At 42.2% G+C, this 14,427-nt stretch overlaps 54 non-coding genes and 9 pseudogenes across 54 annotated transcripts; all 63 read right to left on the reverse strand.

Annotated features, from left to right (window-relative positions):
* Positions 1 to 54: 54 nt before the first annotated feature.
* LOC143456369 (5S ribosomal RNA) lies at positions 55 to 172 on the reverse strand (annotated as a pseudogene).
* Positions 173 to 284: 112 nt separating this feature from the next.
* Positions 285 to 403, reverse strand: LOC143454329 (5S ribosomal RNA). The gene has a single exon (XR_013115958.1). It is a non-coding gene; the product is annotated as a 5S ribosomal RNA (ribosomal RNA).
* Positions 404 to 513: 110 nt separating this feature from the next.
* Positions 514 to 632, reverse strand: LOC143453962 (5S ribosomal RNA). Its single transcript, XR_013115609.1, has one exon. It is a non-coding gene; the product is annotated as a 5S ribosomal RNA (ribosomal RNA).
* A 111-nt stretch (positions 633 to 743) lies between these two features.
* Positions 744 to 862, reverse strand: LOC143454088 (5S ribosomal RNA). Its single transcript, XR_013115728.1, has one exon. It is a non-coding gene; the product is annotated as a 5S ribosomal RNA (ribosomal RNA).
* A 111-nt stretch (positions 863 to 973) lies between these two features.
* On the reverse strand, positions 974 to 1,092 carry LOC143455687 (5S ribosomal RNA; annotated as a pseudogene).
* A 111-nt stretch (positions 1,093 to 1,203) lies between these two features.
* LOC143454736 (5S ribosomal RNA) lies at positions 1,204 to 1,322 on the reverse strand. Its single transcript, XR_013116346.1, has one exon. It is a non-coding gene; the product is annotated as a 5S ribosomal RNA (ribosomal RNA).
* A 110-nt stretch (positions 1,323 to 1,432) lies between these two features.
* On the reverse strand, positions 1,433 to 1,551 carry LOC143456959 (5S ribosomal RNA). Its single transcript, XR_013117103.1, has one exon. It is a non-coding gene; the product is annotated as a 5S ribosomal RNA (ribosomal RNA).
* A 111-nt stretch (positions 1,552 to 1,662) lies between these two features.
* On the reverse strand, positions 1,663 to 1,781 carry LOC143453894 (5S ribosomal RNA). Its single transcript, XR_013115544.1, has one exon. It is a non-coding gene; the product is annotated as a 5S ribosomal RNA (ribosomal RNA).
* A 111-nt stretch (positions 1,782 to 1,892) lies between these two features.
* Positions 1,893 to 2,011, reverse strand: LOC143455187 (5S ribosomal RNA). Its single transcript, XR_013116776.1, has one exon. It is a non-coding gene; the product is annotated as a 5S ribosomal RNA (ribosomal RNA).
* A 110-nt stretch (positions 2,012 to 2,121) lies between these two features.
* LOC143455235 (5S ribosomal RNA) lies at positions 2,122 to 2,240 on the reverse strand. The gene has a single exon (XR_013116821.1). It is a non-coding gene; the product is annotated as a 5S ribosomal RNA (ribosomal RNA).
* Positions 2,241 to 2,351: 111 nt separating this feature from the next.
* LOC143454527 (5S ribosomal RNA) lies at positions 2,352 to 2,470 on the reverse strand. The gene has a single exon (XR_013116145.1). It is a non-coding gene; the product is annotated as a 5S ribosomal RNA (ribosomal RNA).
* A 109-nt stretch (positions 2,471 to 2,579) lies between these two features.
* Positions 2,580 to 2,698, reverse strand: LOC143453895 (5S ribosomal RNA). The gene has a single exon (XR_013115545.1). It is a non-coding gene; the product is annotated as a 5S ribosomal RNA (ribosomal RNA).
* Positions 2,699 to 2,809: 111 nt separating this feature from the next.
* Positions 2,810 to 2,928, reverse strand: LOC143453617 (5S ribosomal RNA). Its single transcript, XR_013115278.1, has one exon. It is a non-coding gene; the product is annotated as a 5S ribosomal RNA (ribosomal RNA).
* A 109-nt stretch (positions 2,929 to 3,037) lies between these two features.
* LOC143457865 (5S ribosomal RNA) lies at positions 3,038 to 3,156 on the reverse strand. The gene has a single exon (XR_013117538.1). It is a non-coding gene; the product is annotated as a 5S ribosomal RNA (ribosomal RNA).
* A 111-nt stretch (positions 3,157 to 3,267) lies between these two features.
* On the reverse strand, positions 3,268 to 3,386 carry LOC143455076 (5S ribosomal RNA). Its single transcript, XR_013116672.1, has one exon. It is a non-coding gene; the product is annotated as a 5S ribosomal RNA (ribosomal RNA).
* A 111-nt stretch (positions 3,387 to 3,497) lies between these two features.
* LOC143453897 (5S ribosomal RNA) lies at positions 3,498 to 3,616 on the reverse strand. Its single transcript, XR_013115546.1, has one exon. It is a non-coding gene; the product is annotated as a 5S ribosomal RNA (ribosomal RNA).
* A 111-nt stretch (positions 3,617 to 3,727) lies between these two features.
* LOC143455188 (5S ribosomal RNA) lies at positions 3,728 to 3,846 on the reverse strand. The gene has a single exon (XR_013116777.1). It is a non-coding gene; the product is annotated as a 5S ribosomal RNA (ribosomal RNA).
* Positions 3,847 to 3,956: 110 nt separating this feature from the next.
* LOC143455236 (5S ribosomal RNA) lies at positions 3,957 to 4,075 on the reverse strand. Its single transcript, XR_013116822.1, has one exon. It is a non-coding gene; the product is annotated as a 5S ribosomal RNA (ribosomal RNA).
* A 110-nt stretch (positions 4,076 to 4,185) lies between these two features.
* LOC143455088 (5S ribosomal RNA) lies at positions 4,186 to 4,304 on the reverse strand. Its single transcript, XR_013116683.1, has one exon. It is a non-coding gene; the product is annotated as a 5S ribosomal RNA (ribosomal RNA).
* A 111-nt stretch (positions 4,305 to 4,415) lies between these two features.
* LOC143453899 (5S ribosomal RNA) lies at positions 4,416 to 4,534 on the reverse strand. The gene has a single exon (XR_013115548.1). It is a non-coding gene; the product is annotated as a 5S ribosomal RNA (ribosomal RNA).
* A 111-nt stretch (positions 4,535 to 4,645) lies between these two features.
* Positions 4,646 to 4,764, reverse strand: LOC143454603 (5S ribosomal RNA). Its single transcript, XR_013116217.1, has one exon. It is a non-coding gene; the product is annotated as a 5S ribosomal RNA (ribosomal RNA).
* Positions 4,765 to 4,875: 111 nt separating this feature from the next.
* On the reverse strand, positions 4,876 to 4,994 carry LOC143453697 (5S ribosomal RNA). Its single transcript, XR_013115354.1, has one exon. It is a non-coding gene; the product is annotated as a 5S ribosomal RNA (ribosomal RNA).
* A 111-nt stretch (positions 4,995 to 5,105) lies between these two features.
* On the reverse strand, positions 5,106 to 5,224 carry LOC143454037 (5S ribosomal RNA). The gene has a single exon (XR_013115681.1). It is a non-coding gene; the product is annotated as a 5S ribosomal RNA (ribosomal RNA).
* A 109-nt stretch (positions 5,225 to 5,333) lies between these two features.
* LOC143457876 (5S ribosomal RNA) lies at positions 5,334 to 5,452 on the reverse strand. Its single transcript, XR_013117549.1, has one exon. It is a non-coding gene; the product is annotated as a 5S ribosomal RNA (ribosomal RNA).
* A 111-nt stretch (positions 5,453 to 5,563) lies between these two features.
* LOC143455101 (5S ribosomal RNA) lies at positions 5,564 to 5,682 on the reverse strand. Its single transcript, XR_013116694.1, has one exon. It is a non-coding gene; the product is annotated as a 5S ribosomal RNA (ribosomal RNA).
* Positions 5,683 to 5,793: 111 nt separating this feature from the next.
* LOC143454078 (5S ribosomal RNA) lies at positions 5,794 to 5,912 on the reverse strand. Its single transcript, XR_013115719.1, has one exon. It is a non-coding gene; the product is annotated as a 5S ribosomal RNA (ribosomal RNA).
* A 111-nt stretch (positions 5,913 to 6,023) lies between these two features.
* Positions 6,024 to 6,142, reverse strand: LOC143455588 (5S ribosomal RNA; annotated as a pseudogene).
* Positions 6,143 to 6,252: 110 nt separating this feature from the next.
* On the reverse strand, positions 6,253 to 6,370 carry LOC143455605 (5S ribosomal RNA; annotated as a pseudogene).
* Positions 6,371 to 6,479: 109 nt separating this feature from the next.
* Positions 6,480 to 6,598, reverse strand: LOC143455237 (5S ribosomal RNA). The gene has a single exon (XR_013116823.1). It is a non-coding gene; the product is annotated as a 5S ribosomal RNA (ribosomal RNA).
* A 110-nt stretch (positions 6,599 to 6,708) lies between these two features.
* Positions 6,709 to 6,827, reverse strand: LOC143455112 (5S ribosomal RNA). The gene has a single exon (XR_013116705.1). It is a non-coding gene; the product is annotated as a 5S ribosomal RNA (ribosomal RNA).
* Positions 6,828 to 6,938: 111 nt separating this feature from the next.
* On the reverse strand, positions 6,939 to 7,057 carry LOC143454079 (5S ribosomal RNA). The gene has a single exon (XR_013115720.1). It is a non-coding gene; the product is annotated as a 5S ribosomal RNA (ribosomal RNA).
* Positions 7,058 to 7,168: 111 nt separating this feature from the next.
* Positions 7,169 to 7,287, reverse strand: LOC143455036 (5S ribosomal RNA). Its single transcript, XR_013116634.1, has one exon. It is a non-coding gene; the product is annotated as a 5S ribosomal RNA (ribosomal RNA).
* Positions 7,288 to 7,397: 110 nt separating this feature from the next.
* On the reverse strand, positions 7,398 to 7,515 carry LOC143455607 (5S ribosomal RNA; annotated as a pseudogene).
* Positions 7,516 to 7,624: 109 nt separating this feature from the next.
* LOC143455238 (5S ribosomal RNA) lies at positions 7,625 to 7,743 on the reverse strand. Its single transcript, XR_013116824.1, has one exon. It is a non-coding gene; the product is annotated as a 5S ribosomal RNA (ribosomal RNA).
* Positions 7,744 to 7,853: 110 nt separating this feature from the next.
* LOC143455124 (5S ribosomal RNA) lies at positions 7,854 to 7,972 on the reverse strand. The gene has a single exon (XR_013116716.1). It is a non-coding gene; the product is annotated as a 5S ribosomal RNA (ribosomal RNA).
* Positions 7,973 to 8,083: 111 nt separating this feature from the next.
* Positions 8,084 to 8,202, reverse strand: LOC143453900 (5S ribosomal RNA). The gene has a single exon (XR_013115549.1). It is a non-coding gene; the product is annotated as a 5S ribosomal RNA (ribosomal RNA).
* A 111-nt stretch (positions 8,203 to 8,313) lies between these two features.
* LOC143454326 (5S ribosomal RNA) lies at positions 8,314 to 8,432 on the reverse strand. The gene has a single exon (XR_013115955.1). It is a non-coding gene; the product is annotated as a 5S ribosomal RNA (ribosomal RNA).
* A 114-nt stretch (positions 8,433 to 8,546) lies between these two features.
* On the reverse strand, positions 8,547 to 8,665 carry LOC143453933 (5S ribosomal RNA). Its single transcript, XR_013115581.1, has one exon. It is a non-coding gene; the product is annotated as a 5S ribosomal RNA (ribosomal RNA).
* A 111-nt stretch (positions 8,666 to 8,776) lies between these two features.
* On the reverse strand, positions 8,777 to 8,895 carry LOC143455346 (5S ribosomal RNA). The gene has a single exon (XR_013116927.1). It is a non-coding gene; the product is annotated as a 5S ribosomal RNA (ribosomal RNA).
* Positions 8,896 to 9,005: 110 nt separating this feature from the next.
* LOC143454173 (5S ribosomal RNA) lies at positions 9,006 to 9,123 on the reverse strand. Its single transcript, XR_013115809.1, has one exon. It is a non-coding gene; the product is annotated as a 5S ribosomal RNA (ribosomal RNA).
* Positions 9,124 to 9,232: 109 nt separating this feature from the next.
* On the reverse strand, positions 9,233 to 9,351 carry LOC143453851 (5S ribosomal RNA). Its single transcript, XR_013115501.1, has one exon. It is a non-coding gene; the product is annotated as a 5S ribosomal RNA (ribosomal RNA).
* Positions 9,352 to 9,462: 111 nt separating this feature from the next.
* On the reverse strand, positions 9,463 to 9,581 carry LOC143456600 (5S ribosomal RNA; annotated as a pseudogene).
* Positions 9,582 to 9,691: 110 nt separating this feature from the next.
* On the reverse strand, positions 9,692 to 9,810 carry LOC143455135 (5S ribosomal RNA). The gene has a single exon (XR_013116727.1). It is a non-coding gene; the product is annotated as a 5S ribosomal RNA (ribosomal RNA).
* Positions 9,811 to 9,921: 111 nt separating this feature from the next.
* On the reverse strand, positions 9,922 to 10,040 carry LOC143455792 (5S ribosomal RNA; annotated as a pseudogene).
* Positions 10,041 to 10,151: 111 nt separating this feature from the next.
* On the reverse strand, positions 10,152 to 10,270 carry LOC143456440 (5S ribosomal RNA; annotated as a pseudogene).
* A 110-nt stretch (positions 10,271 to 10,380) lies between these two features.
* LOC143454873 (5S ribosomal RNA) lies at positions 10,381 to 10,499 on the reverse strand. The gene has a single exon (XR_013116477.1). It is a non-coding gene; the product is annotated as a 5S ribosomal RNA (ribosomal RNA).
* A 111-nt stretch (positions 10,500 to 10,610) lies between these two features.
* LOC143454789 (5S ribosomal RNA) lies at positions 10,611 to 10,729 on the reverse strand. The gene has a single exon (XR_013116397.1). It is a non-coding gene; the product is annotated as a 5S ribosomal RNA (ribosomal RNA).
* A 111-nt stretch (positions 10,730 to 10,840) lies between these two features.
* On the reverse strand, positions 10,841 to 10,959 carry LOC143454528 (5S ribosomal RNA). The gene has a single exon (XR_013116146.1). It is a non-coding gene; the product is annotated as a 5S ribosomal RNA (ribosomal RNA).
* A 109-nt stretch (positions 10,960 to 11,068) lies between these two features.
* On the reverse strand, positions 11,069 to 11,187 carry LOC143453820 (5S ribosomal RNA). The gene has a single exon (XR_013115471.1). It is a non-coding gene; the product is annotated as a 5S ribosomal RNA (ribosomal RNA).
* Positions 11,188 to 11,298: 111 nt separating this feature from the next.
* On the reverse strand, positions 11,299 to 11,417 carry LOC143453709 (5S ribosomal RNA). Its single transcript, XR_013115365.1, has one exon. It is a non-coding gene; the product is annotated as a 5S ribosomal RNA (ribosomal RNA).
* A 111-nt stretch (positions 11,418 to 11,528) lies between these two features.
* LOC143455148 (5S ribosomal RNA) lies at positions 11,529 to 11,647 on the reverse strand. Its single transcript, XR_013116739.1, has one exon. It is a non-coding gene; the product is annotated as a 5S ribosomal RNA (ribosomal RNA).
* A 111-nt stretch (positions 11,648 to 11,758) lies between these two features.
* LOC143455159 (5S ribosomal RNA) lies at positions 11,759 to 11,877 on the reverse strand. The gene has a single exon (XR_013116750.1). It is a non-coding gene; the product is annotated as a 5S ribosomal RNA (ribosomal RNA).
* A 109-nt stretch (positions 11,878 to 11,986) lies between these two features.
* On the reverse strand, positions 11,987 to 12,105 carry LOC143455171 (5S ribosomal RNA). Its single transcript, XR_013116761.1, has one exon. It is a non-coding gene; the product is annotated as a 5S ribosomal RNA (ribosomal RNA).
* Positions 12,106 to 12,216: 111 nt separating this feature from the next.
* On the reverse strand, positions 12,217 to 12,335 carry LOC143454080 (5S ribosomal RNA). Its single transcript, XR_013115721.1, has one exon. It is a non-coding gene; the product is annotated as a 5S ribosomal RNA (ribosomal RNA).
* Positions 12,336 to 12,446: 111 nt separating this feature from the next.
* Positions 12,447 to 12,565, reverse strand: LOC143457065 (5S ribosomal RNA; annotated as a pseudogene).
* Positions 12,566 to 12,675: 110 nt separating this feature from the next.
* Positions 12,676 to 12,793, reverse strand: LOC143455367 (5S ribosomal RNA). Its single transcript, XR_013116947.1, has one exon. It is a non-coding gene; the product is annotated as a 5S ribosomal RNA (ribosomal RNA).
* A 112-nt stretch (positions 12,794 to 12,905) lies between these two features.
* LOC143454330 (5S ribosomal RNA) lies at positions 12,906 to 13,024 on the reverse strand. Its single transcript, XR_013115959.1, has one exon. It is a non-coding gene; the product is annotated as a 5S ribosomal RNA (ribosomal RNA).
* Positions 13,025 to 13,134: 110 nt separating this feature from the next.
* LOC143455183 (5S ribosomal RNA) lies at positions 13,135 to 13,253 on the reverse strand. The gene has a single exon (XR_013116772.1). It is a non-coding gene; the product is annotated as a 5S ribosomal RNA (ribosomal RNA).
* A 111-nt stretch (positions 13,254 to 13,364) lies between these two features.
* On the reverse strand, positions 13,365 to 13,483 carry LOC143453901 (5S ribosomal RNA). Its single transcript, XR_013115550.1, has one exon. It is a non-coding gene; the product is annotated as a 5S ribosomal RNA (ribosomal RNA).
* A 111-nt stretch (positions 13,484 to 13,594) lies between these two features.
* Positions 13,595 to 13,713, reverse strand: LOC143454863 (5S ribosomal RNA). The gene has a single exon (XR_013116468.1). It is a non-coding gene; the product is annotated as a 5S ribosomal RNA (ribosomal RNA).
* A 110-nt stretch (positions 13,714 to 13,823) lies between these two features.
* LOC143454739 (5S ribosomal RNA) lies at positions 13,824 to 13,942 on the reverse strand. The gene has a single exon (XR_013116349.1). It is a non-coding gene; the product is annotated as a 5S ribosomal RNA (ribosomal RNA).
* Positions 13,943 to 14,053: 111 nt separating this feature from the next.
* Positions 14,054 to 14,172, reverse strand: LOC143454331 (5S ribosomal RNA). Its single transcript, XR_013115960.1, has one exon. It is a non-coding gene; the product is annotated as a 5S ribosomal RNA (ribosomal RNA).
* Positions 14,173 to 14,282: 110 nt separating this feature from the next.
* Positions 14,283 to 14,401, reverse strand: LOC143455194 (5S ribosomal RNA). Its single transcript, XR_013116783.1, has one exon. It is a non-coding gene; the product is annotated as a 5S ribosomal RNA (ribosomal RNA).
* Positions 14,402 to 14,427: the final 26 nt, after the last annotated feature.

Consider the following 14,427-nt stretch of genomic DNA (forward strand, 5'->3'; position numbering starts at 1 on the left):
CAAAAACGCAAACAGTTGCTAAAAATTTGATTGAAAAATACAGCATGACTAAAATCCTAACAACACCCGGTATTCCCAGGCGGTCACCCATACAAGTACTAACCGGGCCCGAGGTTGCTTAACTTCCGAGATCGAACGAGATCGGGTCTACTCAGCCTGGTATGGTAGTAGGCGATTTCAAAAGAAAAAAAATGGCTTTTTCAATTATAATTCGATTGCATAGGAGGTTTGACAAAGGCAAACAGTTGCTATAAATTTGATTGAAATATACAGCATGACTAAAATGCTTACAACACCCGGTATTCCCAGGCGGTCACCCATCCAAGTACTAACCGGGCCCGAGGTTGCCTAACTTCCGAGATCGAACGAGATCGGGTCTACTCAACCTGGTATGGTCGTAGGCGAATTCAAAAGAAAGAAATAGGCCTTTTCAATTATAATTCGATTCCATAGGAAATTCAAAAGCGCAAACAGTTGCTAGAAATTTGATTGAAATATACAGCATGACTAAAATGCTTACAACACCCGGTATTCCCAGGCGGTCACCCATCCAAGTACTAACCGGGCCCGAGGTTGCTTAACTTCCGAGATCGAACGAGATCGGGTCTACTCATCCTGGTATGGTCGTAGGCGATTTCAAAAGAAAGAAAATGGCTTTTTCAATTATAATTCGATTGCATTGGAAGTTTGACAAAGGCAAACAGTTGCTAGAAATTTGATTGAAAAATACAGCATGACTAAAATGCTTACAACACCCGGTATTCCCAGGCGGTCACCCATCCAAGTACTAACCGGGCCCGAGGTTGCTTAACTTCCGAGATCAAACGAGATCGGGTCTACTCAACCTGGTATGGTAGTAGGCGATTTCAAAAGAAAGACAATGGCTTTTTCAATTATAATTCGATTGCATAGGAAGTTTGACAAAAGCAAACAGTTGCCAGAAATTTGATTGAAATATACAGCATGACTAAAATGCTTACAACACCCGGTATTCCCAGGCGGTCACCCATCCAAGTACTAACCGGGCCCGAGGTTGCCTAACTTCCGAGATCGAACGAGATCGGGTCTACTCAGCCTGGTATGGTAGTAGGCGATTTCAAAAGAAAAAAAATGGCTTTTTCAATTATAATTCGACTGCATAGGAGGTTTGACAAAGGCAAACAGTTGCTATAAATTTGATTGAAATATACAGCATGACTAAAATGCTTACAACACCCGGTATTCCCAGGCGGTCACCCATCCAAGTACTAACCGGGCCCGAGGTTGCCTAACTTCCGAGATCGAACGAGATCGGGCCTACTCAACCTGGTATGGTCGTAGGCGAATTCAAAAGAAAGAAAATGGCCTTTTCAATTATAATTCGATTGCATAGGAAATTCAAAAGCGCAAACAGTTGCTAGAAATTTGATTGAAATATACAGCATGACTAAAATGCTTACAACACCCGGTATTCCCAGGCGGTCACCCATCCAAGTACTAACCGGGCCCGAGGTTGCTTAACTTCCGAGATCGAACGAGATCGGGTCTACTCAACCTGGTATGGTTGTAGGCGATTTCAAAAGAAAGAAAATGGCTTTTTCAATTATAATTCGATTGCATTGGAAGTTTGACAAAGGCAAACAGTTGCTAGAAATTTGATTGAAAAATACAGCATGACTAAAATGCTTACAACACCCGGTATTCCCAGGCGGTCACCCATCCAAGTACTAACCGGGCCCGAGGTTGCTTAACTTCCGAGATCGAACGAGATCGGGTCTACTCAACCTGGTATGGTAGTAGGCGATTTCAAAAGAAAGACAATGGCTTTTTCAATTATAATTCGATTGCATAGGAAGTTTGACAACAGCAAACAGTTGCTAGAAATTTGATTGAAATATACAGCATGACTAAAATGCTTACAACACCCGGTATTCCCAGGCGGTCACCCATCCAAGTACTAACTGGGCCCGAGGTTGCCTAACTTCCGAGATCGAACGAGATCGGGTCTACTCAACCTGGTATGGTCGTAGGCGAATTCAAAAGAAAGAAAATGGCTTTTTCAATTATAATTCGATTGCATAAGAAATTCAAAAACGCAAACAGTTGCTAGAAATTTGATTGAAATATACAGCATGACTAAAATGCTTACAACACCCGGTATTCCCAGGCGGTCACCCATCCAAGTACTAACCGGGCCCGAGGTTGCCTAACTTCCGAGATCGAACGAGATCGTGTCTACTCAACCTGGTATGGTCGTAGGCGATTTCAAAAGAAAGAAAATGGCGTTTTCAATTATAATTCGATTGCATAGGAAGTTTGACAAAGGCAAACAGTTGCTAGAAATTTGATTGAAATATACAGCATGACTAAAATGCTTACAACACCCGGTATTCCCAGGCGGTCACCCATCCAAGTACTAACCGGGCCCGAGGTTGCTTAACTTCCGAGATCGAACGAGATCGGATCTACTCAACCTGGAATGGTCGTAGGCGATTTCAAAAAAAAAAAATGGCCTTTTCAATTATAATTCGATTGCATAGGAAATTCAAAAACGCAAACAGTTGCTATAAATTTGATTGAAATATAGTGCATGACTAAAATGCTTACAACACCCGGTATTCCCAGGCGGTCACCCATCCAAGTACTAACCGGGCCCGAGGTTGCTTAACTTCCGAGATCGAACGAGATCGGGTCTACTCAACCTGGTATGGTAGTAGGCGATTTCAAAAGAAAGACAATGACTTTTTCAATTATAATTCGATTGCATAGGAAGTTTGACAACAGCAAACAGTTGCCAGAAATTTGATTGAAATATACAGCATGACTAAAGTGCTTACAACACCCGGTATTCCCAGGCGGTCACCCATACAAGTACTAACCGGGCCCTAGGTTGCTTAACTTCCGAGATCGAACGAGATCGGGTCTACTCAACCTGGTATGGTCGTAGGCGATTTCAAAAGAAAGAAAATGGCCTTTTCAATTATAATTCGATTGCATAGGAAATTCAAAACTCAAACAGTTGCTATAAATTTGATTGAAATATACAGCATGACTAAAATGCTTACAACACCCGGTATTCCCAGGCGGTCCCCCATCCAAGTACTAACCGGGCCCGAGGTTGCTTAACTTCCGAGATCGAACGAGATCGGGTCTACTCAACCTGGTATGGTCGTAGGCGATTTCAAAAGAAAGAAAATAGCTTTTTCAATTATAATTCGATTGCATAGGAAGTTTGACAAAGGCAAACAGTTGCTATAAATTTGATTGAAATATACAGCATGACTAAAATGCTTACAACACCCGGTATTCCCAGGCGGTCACCCATCCAAGTACTAACCGGGCCCGAGGTTGCTTAACTTCCGAGATCGAACGAGATCGGGTCTACTCAACCTGGTATGGTCGTAGGCGATTTCAAAAGAAAGAAAATGGCTTTTTCAATTATAATTCGATTGCATTGGAAGTTTGACAAAGGCAAACAGTTGCTAGAAATTTGATTGAAATATACAGCATGACTAAAATGCTTACAACACCCGGTATTCCCAGGCGGTCACCCATCCAAGTACTAACCGGGCCCGAGGTTGCTTAACTTCCGAGATCGAACGAGATCGGGTCTACTCAACCTGGTATGGTAGTAGGCGATTTCAAAAGAAAGAAAATGGCCTTTTCAATTATAATTCGATTGCATAGGAAGTTTGACAACAGCAAACAGTTGCCAGAAATTTGATTGAAATATACAGCATGACTAAAATGCTTACAACACCCGGTATTCCCAGGCGGTCACCCATCCAAGTACTAACTGGGCCCGAGGTTGCCTAACTTCCGAGATCGAACGAGATCGGGTCTACTCAACCTGGTATGGTCGTAGGCGAATTCAAAAGAAAGAAAATGGCTTTTTCAATTATAATTCGATTGCATAGGAAATTCAAAAGCGCAAACAGTTGCTAGAATTTTGATTGAAATATACAGCATGACTAAAATGCTTACAACACCCGGTATTCCCAGGCGGTCACCCATCCAAGTACTAACCGGGCCCGAGGTTGCCTAACTTCCGAGATCGAACGAGATCGTGTCTACTCAACCTGGTATGGTCGTAGGCGAATTCAATAGAAAGAAAATGGCTTTTTCAATTATAATTCGATTGCATAGGAAATTCAAAAGCGCAAACAGTTGCTAGAAATTTGATTGAAATATACAGCATGACTAAAATGCTTACAACACCCGGTATTCCCAGGCGGTCACCCATCCAAGTACTAACCGGGCCCGAGGTTGCTTAACTTCCGAGATCGAACGAGATCGGGTCTACTCAACCTGGTATGGTCGTAGGCGATTTCAAAAGAAAGAAAATGGCTTTTTCAATTATAATTCGATTGCATTGGAAGTTTGACAAAGGCAAACAGTTGCTAGAAATTTGATTGAAATATACAGCATGACTAAAATGCTTACAACACCCGGTATTCCCAGGCGGTCACCCATCCAAGTACTAACCGGGCCCGAGGTTGCTTAACTTCCGAGATCGAACGAGATCGGGTCTACTCAACCTGGTATGGTAGTAGGCGATTTCAAAAGAAAGAAAATGGCTTTTTCAATTATAATTCGATTGCATAGGAAGTTTGACAACAGCAAACAGTTGCCAGAAATTTGATTGAAATATACAGCATGACTAAAATGCTTACAACACCCGGTATTCCCAGGCGGTCACCCATCCAAGTACTAACCGGGCCCGAGGTTGCTTAACTTCCGAGATCGAACGAGATCGGGTCTACTCAACCTGGTAAGGTAGTAGGCGATTTCAAAAGAAAGACAATGACTTTTTCAATTATAATTCGATTGCATAGGAAGTTTGACAACAGCAAACAATTGCCAGAAATTTGATTGAAATATACAGCATGACTAAAGTGCTTACAACACCCGGTATTCCCAGGCGGTCACCCATCCAAGTACTAACCGGGCCCTAGGTTGCTTAACTTCCGAGATCGAACGAGATCGGGTCTACTCAACCTGGTATGGTCGTAGGCGATTTCAAAAGAAAGAAAATGGCCTTTTCAATTATAATTCGATTGCATAGGAAGTTTGACAAGGGCAAACAGTTGCTAGAAATTTGATTGAAATATACAGCATGACTAAAATGCTTACAACACCCGGTATTCCCAGGCGGTCACCCATCCAAGTACTAACCGGGCCCGAGGTTGCTTAACTTCCGAGATCGAACGAGATCGGGTCTACTCCACCTGGTATGGTCGTAGGCGATTTCAAAAGAAAGAAAATGGCCTTTTCAATTATAATTCGATTGCATAGGAAATTCAAAACTCAAACAGTTGCTATAAATTTGATTGAAATATACAGCATGACTAAAATGCTTACAACACCCGGTATTCCCAGGCGGTCCCCCATCCAAGTACTAACCGGGCCCGAGGTTGCTTAACTTCCGAGATCGAACGAGATCGGGTCTACTCAACCTGGTATGGTCGTAGGCGATTTCAAAAGAAAGAAAATAGCTTTTTCAATTATAATTCGATTGCATAGGAAGTTTGACAAAGGCAAACAGTTGCTATAAATTTGATTGAAATATACAGCATGACTAAAATGCTTACAACACCCGGTATTCCCAGGCGGTCACCCATCCAAGTACTAACCGGGCCCGAGGTTGCTTAACTTCCGAGATCGAACGAGATCGGGTCTACTCAACCTGGTATGGTCGTAGGCGATTTCAAAAGAAAGAAAATGGCTTTTTCAATTATAATTCGATTGCATTGGAAGTTTGACAAAAGCAAACAGTTGCTAGAAATTTGATTGAAATATACAGCATGACTAAAATGCTTACAACACCCGGTATTCCCAGGCGGTCACCCATCCAAGTACTAACCGGGCCCTAGGTTGCTTAACTTCCGAGATCGAACGAGATCGGGTCTACTCAACTTGGTATGGTCGTAGGCGATTTCAAAAGAAAGAAAATGGCCTTTTCAATTATAATTCGATTCCATAGGAAGTTTGACAATGGCAAACAGTTGCTAGAAATTTGATTGAAATATACAGCATGACTAAAATGCTTACAACACCCGGTATTCCCAGGCGGTCACCCATCCAAGTACTAACCGGGCCCTAGGTTGCTTAACTTTCGACATCGAACGAGATCGGGTCTACTTAACCTGGTATGGTCGTAGGCGAATTCAAAAGAAAGAAAATGGCCTTTTCAGTTATAATTCGATTGCATAGGAAATTCAAAAACACAAAAAGTTGCTAGAAATTTGATTGAAATATACAGCATGACTAAAATCCTAACAACACCCGGTATTCCCAGGCGGTCACCCATCCAAGTACTAACCGGGCCCTAGGTTGTTTACTTCCGAGATCGAACGAGATCGGGTCTACTCAACCTGGTATGGTCGTAAGCGATTTCAAAAGAAAGAAAATGGCTTTTTCAATTATAATTCGATTGCATAGGAAATTCAAAAAGGAAACAGTTGCTAGAAATTTGATTGAAATATACAGCATGACTAAAATGCTTACAACACCCGGTATTCCCAGGCGGTCACCCATCCAAGTACTAACCGGGCCCGAGGTTGCCTAACTTCCGAGATCGAACGAGATCGTGTCTACTCAACCTGGTATGGTCGTAGGCGAATTCAATAGAAAGAAAATGGCTTTTTCAATTATAATTCGATTGCATAGGAAATTCAAAAGCGCAAACAGTTGCTAGAAATTTGATTGAAATATACAGCATGACTAAAATGCTTACAACACCCGGTATTCCCAGGCGGTCACCCATCCAAGTACTAACCGGGCCCGAGGTTGCTTAACTTCCGAGATCGAACGAGATCGGGTCTACTCAACCTGGTATGGTCGTAGGCGATTTCAAAAGAAAGAAAATGGCTTTTTCAATTATAATTCGATTGCATTGGAAGTTTGACAAAAGCAAACAGTTGCTAGAAATTTGATTGAAATATACAGCATGACTAAAATGCTTACAACACCCGGTATTCCCAGGCGGTCACCCATCCAAGTACTAACCGGGCCCTAGGTTGCTTAACTTCCGAGATCGAACGAGATCGGGTCTACTCAACTTGGTATGGTCGTAGGCGATTTCAAAAGAAAGAAAATGGCCTTTTCAATTATAATTCGATTCCATAGGAAGTTTGACAATGGCAAACAGTTGCTAGAAATTTGATTGAAATATACAGCATGACTAAAATGCTTACAACACCCGGTATTCCCAGGCGGTCACCCATCCAAGTACTAACCGGGCCCTAGGTTGCTTAACTTCCGACATCGAACGAGATCGGGTCTACTTAACCTGGTATGGTCGTAGGCGAATTCAAAAGAAAGAAAATGGCCTTTTCAGTTATAATTCGATTGCATAGGAAATTCAAAAACACAAAAAGTTGCTAGAAATTTGATTGAAATATACAGCATGACTAAAATCCTAACAACACCCGGTATTCCCAGGCGGTCACCCATCCAAGTACTAACCGGGCCCTAGGTTGTTTACTTCCGAGATCGAACGAGATCGGGTCTACTCAACCTGGTATGGTCGTAAGCGATTTCAAAAGAAAGAAAATGGCTTTTTCAATTATAATTCGATTGCATAGGAAATTCAAAAAGGAAACAGTTGCTAGAAATTTGATTGAAATATACAGCATGACTAAAATGCTTACAACACCCGGTATTCCCAGGCGGTCACCCATCCAAGTACTAACCGGGCCCGAGGTTGCCTAACTTCCGAGATCGAACGAGATCGTGTCTACTCAACCTGGTATGGTCGTAGGCGAATTCAATAGAAAGAAAATGGCTTTTTCAATTATAATTCGATTGCATAGGAAATTCAAAAGCGCAAACAGTTGCTAGAAATTTGATTGAAATATACAGCATGACTAAAATGCTTACAACACCCGGTATTCCCAGGCGGTCACCCATCCAAGTACTAACCGGGCCCGAGGTTGCTTAACTTCCGAGATCGAACGAGATCGGGTCTACTCAACCTGGTATGGTCGTAGGCGATTTCAAAAGAAAGAAAATGGCTTTTTCAATTATAATTCGATTGCATTGGAAGTTTGACAAAGGCAAACAGTTGCTAGAAATTTGATTGAAATATACAGCATGACTAAAATGCTTACAACACCCGGTATTCCCAGGCGGTCACCCATCCAAGTACTAACCGGGCCCGAGGTTGCTTAACTTCCGAGATCGAACGAGATCGGGTCTACTCAACCTGGTATGGTAGTAGGCGATTTCAAAAGAAAGAAAATGGCTTTTTCAATTATAATTCGATTGCATAGGAAGTTTGACAACAGCAAACAGTTGCCAGAAATTTGATTGAAATATACAGCATGACTAAAATGCTTACAACACCCGGTATTCCCAGGCGGTCACCCATCCAAGTACTAACCGGGCCCTAGGTTGCTTAACTTCCGAGATCGAACGAGATCGGGTCTACTCAACCTGGTATGGTCGTAAGCGATTTCAAAAGAAAGAAAATGGCTTTTTAAATTATATTAATTCGATTGCATAGGAAGTTTGATAAAGGCAAACAGTTGCTAGAAATTTGATTGAAATATACAGCATGACTAAAATGCTTACAACACCCGGTATTCCCAGGCGGTCACCCATCCAAGTACTAACCGGGCCCGAGGTTGCTTAACTTCCGAGATCGAACGAGATCGGGTCCACTCAACCTGGTATGGTCGTAGGCGATTTCAAAAGAAAGAAAATGGCCTTTTCAATTATAATTCGATTGCATAGGAAGTTTGACAAAGGCAAACAGTTGCTAGAAATTTGATTGAAATATACAGCATGACTAAAATGCTTACAACACCCGGTATTCCCAGGCGGTCACCCATCCAAGTACTAACCGGGCCAGAGATTGCTTAACTTCCGAGATCGAACGAGATCGGGTCTACTCAACCTGGAATGGTCGTAGGCGATTTCAAAAGAAAGAAAATGGCCTTTTCAATTATAATTCGATTGCATAGGAAATTCAAAAACGCAAACAGTTGCTATAAATTTGATTGAAATATAGTGCATGACTAAAATGCTTACAACACCCGGTATTCCCAGGCGGTCACCCATCCAAGTACTAACCGGGCCCTAGGTTGTTTACTTCCGAGATCGAACGAGATCGGGTCTACTCAACCTGGTATGGTCGTAAGCGATTTCAAAAGAAAGAAAATGGCTTTTTCAATTATAATTCGATTGCATAGGAAATTCAAAAAGGAAACAGTTGCTAGAAATTTGATTGAAATATACAGCATGACTAAAATGCTTACAACACCCGGTATTCCCAGGCGGTCACCCATACAAGTACTAACCGGGCCCGAGGTTGCTTAACTTCCGAGATCGAACGAGATCGGGTCTACTCAACCTGGTATGGTCGTAAGCGATTTCAAAAGAAAGAAAATGGCCTTTTCAATTTTAATTCGATTCCATAGGAAGTTTGACAAAAGCAAACAGTTGCTAGAAATTTGATTGAAATATACAGCATGACTAAAATGCTTACAACACCCGGTATACCCAGGCGTTCACCCATACAAGTACTAACCGGGCCCGAGGTTGCCTAACTTCCGAGATCGAACGAGATCGGGTCTACTCAACCTGGTATGGTCGTAGGCGAATTCAAAAGAAAGAAAATGGCTTTTTCAATTATAATTCGATTGCATAGGAAATTCAAAAACGCAAAGAGTTGCTAGAAATTTGATTGAAATATACAGCATGACTAAAATGCTTACAACACCCGGTATTCCCAGGCGGTCACCCATCCAAGTACTAACCGGGCCCGAGGTTGCTTAACTTCCGAGATCGAACGAGATCGGGTCTACTCAACCTGGTATGGTCGTAGGCGATTTCAAAAGAAAGAAAATGGCTTTTACAATTATAATTCGATTGCATTGGAAGTTTGACAAGGGCAAACAGTTGCTAGAAATTTGATTGAAATATAGTGCATGACTAAAATGCTTACAACACCCGGTATTCCCAGGCGGTCACCCATCCAAGTACTAACCGGGCACGAGGTTGCTTAACTTCCGAAATCGAACGAGATCGGGTCTACTCAACCTGGTATGGTAGTAGGCGATTTCAAAAGAAAGACAATGGCTTTTTCAATTATAATTCGATTGCATAGGAAGTTTGACAACAGCAAACAGTTGCTATAAATTTGATTGAAATATACAGCATGACTAAAATGCTTACAACACCCGGTATTCCCAGGCGGTCACCCATACAAGTACTAACCGGGCCCGAGGTTGCCTAACTTCCGACATCGAACGAGATCGGGTCTACTTAACCTGGTATGGTCGTAGGCGAATTCAAAAGAAAGAAAATGGCCTTTTCAATTATAATTCGATTGCATAAGAAATTCAAAAACGCAATCAGTTGCTAGAAATTTGATTGAAATATACAGCATGACTAAATTGCTTATAACACCCGGTTTTCCCAGGCGGTCACCCATCCAAGTACTAACCGGGCCCGAGGTTGCTTAACTTCCGAGATCGAACGAGATCGGGTCTACTCAACCTGGTATGGTAGTAGGCGATTTCAAAAGAAAAAAAATGGCTTTTTCAAATTAAATTCGATTGCATAGGAAGTTTGACAACGGCAAACAGTTGCTATAAATTTGATTGAAATATACAGCATGACTAAAATGCTTACAACACCCGGTATTCCCAGGCGGTCACCCATCCAAGTACTAACCGGGCCCGAGGTTGCTTAACTTCCGAGATCGAACGACATCGGGTCCACTCAACCTGGTATGGTCGTAGGCGATTTCAAAAGAAAGAAAATGGCGTTTTCAATTATAATTCGATTGCATAGGAAGTTTGACAAAGGCAAACAGTTGCTAGAAGATTGATTGAAATATACAGCATGACTAAAATGCTTACAACACCCGGTATTCCCAGGCGGTCACCCATCCAAGTACTAACCGGGCCCGAGGTTGCTTAACTTCCGAGATCGAACGAGATCGGATCTACTCAACCTGGAATGGTCGTAGGCGATTTCAAAAAAAAAAAATGGCCTTTTCAATTATAATTCGATTGCATAGGAAATTCAAAAACGCAAACAGTTGCTATAAATTTGATTGAAATATAGTGCATGACTAAAATGCTTACAACACCCGGTATTCCCAGGCGGTCACCCATCCAAGTACTAACCGGGCCCGAGGTTGCTTAACTTCCGAGATCGAACGAGATCGGGTCTACTCAACCTGGTATGGTAGTATGCGATTTCAAAAGAAAGACAATGACTTTTTCAATTATAATTCGATTGCATAGGAAGTTTGACAACAGCAAACAGTTGCCAGAAATTTGATTGAAATATACAGCATGACTAAAGTGCTTACAACACCCGGTATTCCCAGGCGGTCACCCATCCAAGTACTAACCGGGCCCTAGGTTGCTTAACTTCCGAGATCGAACGAGATCGGGTCTACTCAACCTGGTATGGTCGTAGGCGATTTCAAAAGAAAGAAAATGGCCTTTTCAATTATAATTCGATTGCATAGGAAGTTTGACAAGGGCAAACAGTTGCTAGAAATTTGATTGAAATATACAGCATGACTAAAATGCTTACAACACCCGGTATTCCCAGGCGGTCACCCATCCAAGTACTAACCGGGCCCGAGGTTGCTTAACTTCCGAGATCGAACGAGATCGGGTCTACTCAACCTGGTATGGTCGTAGGCGATTTCAAAAGAAAGAAAATGGCCTTTTCAATTATAATTCGATTGCATAGGAAGTTTGACAAGGGCAAACAGTTGCTAGAAATTTGATTGAAATATACAGCATGACTAAAATGCTTACAACACCCGGTATTCCCAGGCGGTCACCCATCCAAGTACTAACCGGGCCCGAGGTTGCTTAACTTCCGAGATCGAACGAGATCGGGTCTACTCAACCTGGTATGGTCGTAGGCGATTTCAAAAGAAAGAAAATGGCCTTTTCAATTATAATTCGATTGCATAGGAAATTCAAAACTCAAACAGTTGCTATAAATTTGATTGAAATATACAGCATGACTAAAATGCTTACAACACCCGGTATTCCCAGGCGGTCACCCATCCAAGTACTAACCGGGCCCGAGGTTGCTTAACTTCCGAGATCGAACGAGATCGGGTCTACTCAACCTGGTATGGTCGTAGGCGATTTCAAAAGAAAGAAAATGGCTTTTTCAATTATAATTCGATTGCATTGGAAGTTTGACAAAAGCAAACAGTTGCTAGAAATTTGATTGAAATATACAGCATGACTAAAATGCTTACAACACCCGGTATTCCCAGGCGGTCACCCATCCAAGTACTAACCGGGCCCTAGGTTGCTTAACTTCCGAGATCGAACGAGATCGGGTCTACTCAACTTGGTATGGTCGTAGGCGATTTCAAAAGAAAGAAAATGGCCTTTTCAATTATAATTCGATTCCATAGGAAGTTTGACAATGGCAAACAGTTGCTAGAAACTTGATTGAAATATACAGCATGACTAAAATGCTTACAACACCCGGTATTCCCAGGCGGTCACCAATAAAAGTACTAACCGGGCCCGAGGTTGCCTAACTTCCGACATCGAACGAGATCGGGTCTACTTAACCTGGTATGGTCGTAGGCGAATTCAAAAGAAAGAAAATGGCCTTTTCAGTTATAATTCGATTGCATAGGAAATTCAAAAACACAAACAGTTGCTAGAAATTTGATTGAAATATACAGCATGACTAAAATCCTAACAACACCCGGTATTCCCAGGCGGTCACCCATCCAAGTACTAACCGGGCCCGAGGTTGCTTAACTTCCGAGATCGAACGAGATCGGGTCTACTCAACCTGGTATGGTAGTAGGCGATTTCAAAAGAAAAAAAATGGCCTTTTCAATTATAATTCGATTGCATAGGAGGTTTGACAACAGCAAACAGTTGCTATAAATTTGATTGAAATATACAGCATGACTAAAATGCTTACAACACCCGGTATTCCCAGGCGGTCACCCATCCAAGTACTAACCGGGCCCGAGGTTGCCTAACTTCCGAGATCGAACGAGATCGGGTCTACTCAACCTGGTATGGTCGTAGGCGAATTCAAAAGAAAGAAAATGGCCTTTTCAATTATATTTCGATTGCATAGGAAATTCAAAAGCGCAAACAGTTGCTAGAAATTTGATTGAAATATACAGCATGACTAAAATGCTTACAACACCCGGTATTCCCAGGCGGTCACCCATCCAAGTACTAACCGGGCCCGAGGTTGCTTAACTTCCGAGATCGAACGAGATCGGGTCTACTCAACCTGGTATGGTCGTAGGCGATTTCAAAAGAAAGAAAATGGCTTTTTCAATTATAATTCGATTGCATTGGAAGTTTGACAAAGGCAAACAGTTGCTAGAAATTTGATTGAAAAATACAGCATGACTAAAATGCTTACAACACCCGGTATTCCCAGGCGGTCACCCATCCAAGTACTAACCGGGCCCGAGGTTGCTTAACTTCCGAGATCGAACGAGATCGGGTCTACTCAACCTGGTATGGTAGTAGGCGATTTCAAAAAAAAGACAATGGCTTTTTCAATTATAATTCGATTGCATAGGAAGTTTGACAACAGCAAACAGTTGCCAGAAATTTGATTGAAATATACAGCATGACTAAAATGCTTACAACACCCGGTATTCCCAGGCGGTCACCCATCCAAGTACTAACCGGGCCCGCGGTTGCCTAACTTCCGAGATCGAACGAGATCGGGTCTACTCAACCTGGTATGGTCGTAGGCGAATTCAAAAGAAAAAAAATGGCTTTTTCAATTATAATTCGATTGCATAGGAAATTCAAAAGCGCAAACAGTTGCTAGAAATTTGATTGAAATATACAGCATGACTAAAATGCTTACAACACCCGGTATTCCCAGGCGGTCACCCATCCAAGTACTAACCGGGCCCGAGGTTGCTTAACTTCCGAGATCGAACGAGATCGGGTCTACTCAGCCTGGTATGGTAGTAGGCGATTTCAAAAGAAAAAAAATGGCTTTTTCAATTATAATTCGATTGCATAGGAGGTTTGACAAAGGCAAACAGTTGCTATAAATTTGATTGAAATATACAGCATGACTAAAATGCTTACAACACCCGGTATTCCCAGGCGGTCACCCATCCAAGTACTAACCGGGCCCGAGGTTGCCTAACTTCCGAGATCGAACGAGATCGGGTCTACTCAACCTGGTATGGTCGTAGGCGAATTCAAAAGAAAGAAAATGGCCTTTTCAATTATAATTCGATTGCATAGGAAATTCAAAAGCGCAAACAGTTGCTAGAAATTTGATTGAAATATACAGCATGACTAAAATGCTTACAACACCCGGTATTCCCAGGCGGTCACCCATCCAAGTACTAACCGGGCCCGAGGTTGCTTAACTTCCGAGATCGAACGAGATCGGGTCTACTCAACCTGGTATGGTCGTAGGCGATTTCAAAAGAAAGAAAATGGCTTT

Source organism: Clavelina lepadiformis, chromosome 4 (genome assembly GCF_947623445.1).
Source record: "Clavelina lepadiformis chromosome 4, kaClaLepa1.1, whole genome shotgun sequence".
In the NCBI taxonomy this organism is placed as follows: domain Eukaryota; kingdom Metazoa; phylum Chordata; class Ascidiacea; order Aplousobranchia; family Clavelinidae; genus Clavelina; species Clavelina lepadiformis.